The 7917-nt window shown below is 39.0% G+C and overlaps 1 pseudogene across 1 annotated transcript; it reads left to right on the plus strand.

Annotated features, from left to right (window-relative positions):
- The first annotated feature begins 574 nt into the window (after positions 1-574).
- On the plus strand, positions 575-2483 carry LOC308337138 (heat shock cognate 71 kDa protein-like; annotated as a pseudogene). Its single transcript has one exon. The product of its transcript is annotated as a heat shock cognate 71 kDa protein-like (transcript).
- Positions 2484-7917: the final 5434 nt, after the last annotated feature.

Below are 7917 nucleotides of genomic sequence, written 5' to 3' on the forward strand. Positions count from 1 at the left end.
ATATGAGGAAGTGGAGATGCAATGTGGGGTATTGGAGGTAGGAAAAGAAAAAATGAAAAAAGATGGGATCGGGAGAGAGACAAACCATGAAAGACTCAATCTCAAAAAACAGACTGAGGGTTGCTGGGGGTAGGGGAAATGGGAGAGGGTGGTGGGGATATGGACATTGGGGACGGTGTGTGCTATGATGAGTGCTGTGAAATGTGTAAACCTGGCGATTCACAGACCTGTATCCCTGGGGCTAAAAATACATTATATGTTTATTAAAAAATATTTTAAAAAAAGAAAGAAATAGGCAGAAGACATGAATGGACATTTTTCCAAAGAAGACATCCAGATGGCCAGCAAACATATGAAAAGATGCTCAGCATCACTCATCGTCATGGAAATACAAATCAAAACCTCAGTGGGATATCAACACACAGATGTCAAGATGGTAAAATTAACAACACAGTAAACAGATGTTGATGAGAATGCAGAGAAAGGGGAACCCTTGGGTTTCATTAAACATGGGGCCTTATCTCCAGACAGCTGTTTTCTTCTGAAGCTGAGCCAGGCCAACACAGAATCAACCATGTCTAAAGGACCTGCAGTTGGCATTGATCTCATCATCACCTACTCTTGAGTGGGTTTCTTCCAGCACGGGAAAGTGGAAATAATTGCCACTGATCAGGGAAATGGAACCACCCCAAGTTATGTTGCTTTCACCAGCACCAAACGATTGATCAGTGGTGTTCCAAAGAATGAAGTTGTGATGAGCCCCACCAACATAGTTTTTGATGTCAAACTCCTGATTGGACGTAGATTTGATGATGCTATTCTCTAGTCTGATATGAAGCATTGTCCCTTCATGGTGGTGAATGATGTTGGCAGGCCCAAGGTTCAACTAGAATACAAGGGAGAGAAAAAAGCTTCTATGTAGAGAAGGTGTCCTCTATGGTTTTTACAAAAATGAAGGAGGTCGCAGAGGCTTACCTTGGGAAGATGGTTACCAATGCAGTTGACACAGTACCTGTATACTTCAATGACTCTCAGCATCAGGCTAAAAAAGATGCTGGAACTATTGTTGTTCTCAATGTATTTTGAATCATCAATGAGCCAACTGGTGCTACTATTGCTTATGGTTTAGATGAAAAGGTTGGAGCTGGAAGGACTGTGCTTATCTTTGACTTAGGAGGTGGCACTTTTGATGTGTCAAGTCTTACTAGAAGATGTGATCTTTGAGGTTAAGTCCACAGCTGGAGTCACCTACTTAGGTGGAGAAGACTTTGACAACCGAATGGCCAACCATTTTATTGCAGAGTTTAAAAGCAAACATAAGAAGCACATCAGTGAAAACAAGAAGGCAGTTCGTTGTCTCAGTACTGCTTGTGAACATACAAGTCTTCCAGCATGCAACCCAGCATTGAGATTGATTCTCTAGACAAAAGAATTGACTTCTATACCTCTACTACTTGTTTCTGGTTTGAAGAATTAAATACTGACCTATTCCGTGTCACCCTGGACCCTGTAAAGAAAGCCATTTGGGATGTCAAGCTAGATAAGTCTCAGATCCACGATATTGTCCTGGTGGGTAGTTCTACCCACATCCCCAAGATTCAGAAACTTCTATAAGATGCCTTCAATGGAAAATAACTGAATAAGGGCATCAAGCCTGATGGGGCTGTTGCTTATGGTGCAGCTGTCTAGGCAGCCATCCTTTCTGGAGGCACATATAAAAATGTTCAAGGTTTGCTTCTGTTGGATGTCACTCCACTTTCTCTTGGCATTGAAACTGCTGGAGGAGTCATGACTATTCTCATCAATCATAATACTACCATTCCTATAAGACACAAACCTTCACTAACTACTCCAACAATCAGTCTGGTATGCTTATTCAGGTGTATGAAGGTGAGCATGCCATGACCAAGGATAACAAACTACTCAGCAAGTTTGAGCTAACAAGTATACCTCCTGCCCTTCATGGTTTCCTCAGATTGAAGTCACTTTTGATACTGATGCTAATGGTATCCTCAATGTCTCTGCTATAGATAAGAGCACAGGAAAAGAGAACAAGATTACCATCACTAATGATAAGGGTTGCTTGAGCAAGGAAGACATTGAGCTCATTCATGGTCCAGGAAGCTGAGAAGTACAAAGCTGAGGAAGAGAAACAGTGAGACAAGGCGTCATCCAAGAATTCACTTGAGTCTTATGCATTGGACGTGAAAGCAACTGTTAAAAATGAAAAACTTCAAGGCAAGATCAATGATGAGGACAAACAGAAGATTCTTGACAAGTGCAATGAAATCATCAACTGACTCGGTAAGAAGCAGACTGCAGAGAAGAAGAATTTGAACACCAAAGTCTGCAACTCCATTATCACCAAGCTGTACCAGAGTGCAGGGGGCATGCCAGGAAGAATGCATGGAGGCTTCCCAAGTGGTGGAGCTCTTCCTTCTGGGGTTGCCTCCTCTGGGCCCACCATCAAAGAGGTTGATTAAGCCAACCTGAGAATAGGTCTAACATTGTTCCACACAAAATATTTGAAGGACCCAAATTTGTAAAAATCCCATGGCAGTTTTAACATTGAAGCAAACAAACTGGGCATTCTTGATACTTGAATATGGAACATGTGCACAGGGAAAGGAAATAAACATTACATTTTGTAAGCATGGTATTGTTACGTGGAAAATGCAATGTCCTAAATAAAACTGTATTTAAAATTGGAAAAAAAAAAAAAAAGAAAGGGGAGCCCTCTTACACTGTTGGTGGGAATGCCACCTGGTGCAGCCACTCTACAAAACAATATGGAGGTTCCTCAAAATTGAAACATAGTACTACCCTGTGACCTGGCAATTGCACTACTAGGTACCTACAAAAATTATACAAAAATACTGATTCAAAGAGGCCCATGCACCCTGATGTATTTATCAGCATTATCAACAATAGATGTATTATGTAAAGAGGCTAAATATGTCCATTGAATGAGTAATAGATAAAGAAGATGTGGTATATATACAGGGAATGGAATATTACTTAACCATCAAAAGAGTAAAATGTTGCTATTTGCAAGGATGTGAATGTAGTTAGAGTGCATTATGCTAAGCAAAATAAGTTAGAGAAAGACAAATACCATATGAAGTTATTCATATGTGCAATTTTGGAAATGAAACAGATGGAACTTTGGGATGTGCAAAAAGAGGGGGGAAGTGAAGATATTTTTAACAATAGAAAACAAACAGAGTTGTTGGAGAGGATGTGTATGGCAGTCACACTAAATGGGTGATGCATATTACTTGTGTGATGAATACTGGGAGTTATACATAAGTGATGAATCACCAAATTCTATTCTTTTTTTTTTAAGATTTTATTTATTTATTTGACAGAGAGAGAGAGAGAACACAAGCAGGGGGAGCAGGAAAAGGAGAAGCAGGCACCCTGCTGGGCAGGCAGCCTGATGCGGGGCTCAATCCCAGGACCCTGGGATCATGACCTGAGCTGAAGGCAGACGCCAAATGACTGAGCCACCCAAGCGTCCCACCAAATTCTATTCTTTTTTTTTTTAAGGTTTTATTTATTTATTAGACAGAGATCACAAGTAGACAGAGAGGCAGACAGAGAGAGAGAGGAGGAAGCAGGCTCCCCGCTGAGCAGAGAACCTGATGTGGGGCTTGATCCCAGGACACTGGGATCATGACCTGAGCCAAAGGCAGAGGCTTTAACCCACTGAGCCACACAGGCGCCCCCAAATTCTATTCTTAAAACCAATATTATGCTTTATGTTAACTAACTACAATTTAAATAAAAACAAAAAAAAAGATAATGTTGAAATTATATAGCCTTTAAGTATATTTGAGATTTTAAAATATTTTTGTTTAATAATAATAATATGCATTTTAGAAAACATTGAAAACATAATTAAAGGATTAAAAAAGGTCAGCAATGTTGCTACTCCATTTAAACCATAATTATTTTTTGAGGTACATATCCTCTGTTTCTTCTATGTGTGTGCATGTGTATGTGTGTGTAATGTTCATTTTCTTTTTTTTTTTAAGATTTTATTTATTTATTTGACAGACAGAGATCACAAGTAGGCAGAGAGGCAGGCAGAGAGAGAGGAGGAAGCAGGCTCTCTGCTGAGCGGAGAACCTGATGCGGAGCTTGATCCCAGGACCCTGGGATCATGACCTGAGCCGAAGGCAGAGGTCTTAACCCACTGAGCCATCCAGGCGCCCCTGTTCATTTTCTTTTTTCAAAAAAACCGAGGTCATACTTCACAATAGTAGAATATTTTCACTTAATTATTTGTCATGGACATTTTCCACATCATTAAATATTCTTCTTTAACATCATATTTAATGATTACTTAGTGAGGTTTTTATTGGTATGGATGTATAATTTTTAATGAGTATTATTGGATATTTAGTCTGTTGCTATTCATTACAAATAAAACTTCAAAGTATTCTTCACAATGGTGTATATCTGAAACTAAGGCAGTAGTATTGTGTGTCAATTACACTCAAATTTTAAAGATTTTTCTAAAAAAATGAAGGAACATATAAAATCAATAACACTAAGGTAGCAGATTAAAAATATTCTTTTTTAAAAGATTTTACTTTTTTTATTTGACAGACGGAGATCACAAGTAGGCAGAGAAGAAGGCAGAGAGAGAGGAGGAAGCAGGCTCCCTGCTGAGCAGAAAGCCCAATGTGGGGCTTGATCCCAGGACCCTGGGATCATGACCTGAGCTGAAGGCAGAGGCTTTAACTCACTGAGCCACCCAGGCACTCCTAAAAAAAATATTCTTGAAATAAGACCTTGATGCCCATACATTATTTCCTTAGTATAAACGTCTCTATTACAAATAAGGGCACACAAAATTCTATAACTTTTGATGAATATTGCCACATTATACTGGAATTTTAAAAATAATATTAAAAAAATAAAAAGAAAGATTACTAACTTATGTTTCCACAAATCATGGATGAAAATGCCCATTTTCTTATACTTTTCCAAGAATATTATTATTTCTTAAAATACTTTGTTAATTAAATGGGTAAAAAAAAATATATTTCAGTGCTGCATCTTTCCTCAGACAGTGGGGCACATTCACTGCCTCCCAGGCTCTACTTCTTAGACCTCTGCTCTGCTTCTTCTTAATGGGAAGAGTGGGAAGGTGTGGTGGAGCCATCAGTCTGCCAAGGGGTTGCCGTTGATGGGAAGAAGTGCCTAATAAGATAAAAAAGGTAGTTTGGTTTTAAAAACAACGTGTGTTGGAGAGGATGTGGAGAAAGGGGAACCCTCTTACACTCTTGGTGGGAAAGCAAGCTGGTGCAGCCACTTTGGAGAACAGTGTGGAGATTCCTCAAGAAATTAAAAATAGAGCTTCCCTATGACCCTGCGATTGCACTACTGGGTATTTACCCCAAAGATACAGATGGAGTGAAAAGAAGGACCATCTGTACCCCAATGTTTATAGCAGCAATGGCCACGGTCGCCAAACTGTGGAAAGAACCAAGATGCCCTTCAACGGACAAATAGATAAGGTAGATGTGGTCCATATACACTATGGAGTATTGTTTCTCCATCAGAAAAGGATGAATACTCAACTTTTGTAGCAACATGGACAGGACTGGAAGAGATTATGCTGAGTGAAATAAGTCAAGCAGAGAGAGTCAATTATCATATGGTTTCACTTATTTGTGGAGCATAACAAATAACATGGAGGACATGGGTAGATGGAGAGGAGAAGGGAGTTGAGGGAAATTGGAAGGGGAGGTGAACCATGAGAGGCTATGGACTCTGAAAAACAACCTGAGGATTTTGAAGGGGCGGAGGTTGGGAGGTTGGGGGAACCAGGTGGTGGGTATTAGGGAGGGCACGGATTGCATGGAGCACTGGGTGTAGTGCAAAAACAATGAATACTGTTATGCCAAAAAGAAATTAAAAAAATTAAAAAAATATATACATATATAACTTTTTTGGGACAAGCTCTGCTAATTTTTTCCCTTATATTTATTTACTGTTTAATTTTCTTTGTTGTCCTTTCCTGACTTCCGTCCACTTTTTTTAGCCTGTTCATCATTATTTTACTGATGTTTAATAACTGTTTCTACATTAAATCAATTAATCTGGGGAATATTCTACATGCAATTTTCCTTTTGTTATTTTGTTTTCAGTTTTGTGGATGTTGTTATATTTAATTATTACCATTTCTGGCCAGCCTGTGTGGCTCAGTCGCTGAAGTATCTGTCTTCAGCTCAAGTCATGATCTCGGGGTCCTAGGATTGAGCCCCACATTGTTGAACTCCCTGTTCAGTGGGGATCCTGCTTGTCCCTCTGCCCCTCCCCCATTCATGCTTTCTGTCTCTCTCTCTCTCTCTCAAATAAATGAATAAAATCTTAAAAAATAATAGTTGTTATTACTATTTCATATATTTGAGTTTCTTCATCTACATATTCTCTAAATTGTTTTTAAATTATTAGTCATACCCAGGCAGCATAGAAGGGCTATTATGTTACTTAACATATTGGATTTTTATCTGTATTTTTTTGCAACCCTTTATGCATATACTTTATCGTGGTGTTATTTTTAAGGGATTATCTCCAAATAAATGGAATGTCCAAAACCTAACTATAACAGCATGATTTTCTGTTAAAACTCATCTGTAATTCTGTCAAGCAGTTCCCTATAAAGCAAGGGCTCAATCAGATGCATAGAGTGGAAATAAGAAAACTACAGAGCTGATAAGTAGATTTCTATTGCCCTTTGCTGTGGTTTCCTGAAAACCTTATATCAAATTCATGGCTGTGTCCCTTGTCAGACATTCTTTTCCAAAAATGATATCTAATAACTTTATGAAAGTGTGTGCCAAAGAATAATCACAAATCTTTGAGGGCTTTTGCACCAAGACTTTCAGTACTGAGTGTCTCACTTTCAGATTATAAATCTGCCCCTATAACTTGCAGTTTGGAGGGTTCAACTGAACTGAGAAGCAATGAGAAGGATTAGTGGATTGTTTCCTCTCCCTGTGCAGTAATGGGATATAAGCACTATCCACAGGCCTTTGAATCCTAACTAGCTTGGAACAAATCAGAAATAACACCTTTAAGACTATACAGGTGTATCCATTTGTGGATCCTATGTACAATCATTACTTGCGTACTTATAATAGAGCTCCTGCTGCCATATGGCTTTAAAATGTCAAACTATGTTTAAATAAAGCACACTCAAGAATTTTTAAGTTGGAAGGAATCACCTCATTCAACTATCATAGGAGGAAACAGGCTCAGAGATCTGAAGTGACTTGTCTGAGGTGACCTTGTGAGTTAGTAAGGCTTCAATAATCATGTAGAAGTCAGTAGGTATGGACAGCTGAGGATAAGCCACAGTAGTGTGATTTAGAGGGGCACCATCCTCTGACCCTTTTCTGTTATATAATGCATGAAATTCTGTCAGTATATTCCTCTAAGATGAGGAATATTTCAAGGTGTATCAGCTAAAATATTATACAGGACAACTGAGATTAAAATCTTATATGGAATGAGAAATGATCCAGAAAGGGGCAGGAAATAAATCAGGGAGAATCTGTATTTACTTGATAATACTGCAGAGTACCAGATTGAAGCACGCAGGATTCCTAAATAAAATATCTCAAAAGGGGCATCTGGGTAGCTCAGTTGGTTAAGTGTCCAACTCCTGATTTTGGCTCAGGTCATGATCTCAGGGTCATGGAATCGAGCCCTGTATTGGGCTCCACGCTCAGATGGGAATCTTCTTCTGATTCTCTCCTTCTCCCTCTACCCCTCCCTCTGCTCACACACACCCTCTCCCTCAAGTAAATAAATCTTTTAAAACAAAAGAAAACAAACAAACAAACAAAAACAAGTTGGAAAAGTTGAAACATTGGAGTGAAGCAAAACATCTGTCCATCC

The sequence above is a fragment of the Martes martes genome (genome assembly GCF_963455335.1).
Source record: "Martes martes genome assembly, chromosome: X".
Classification (NCBI taxonomy): domain Eukaryota; kingdom Metazoa; phylum Chordata; class Mammalia; order Carnivora; family Mustelidae; genus Martes; species Martes martes.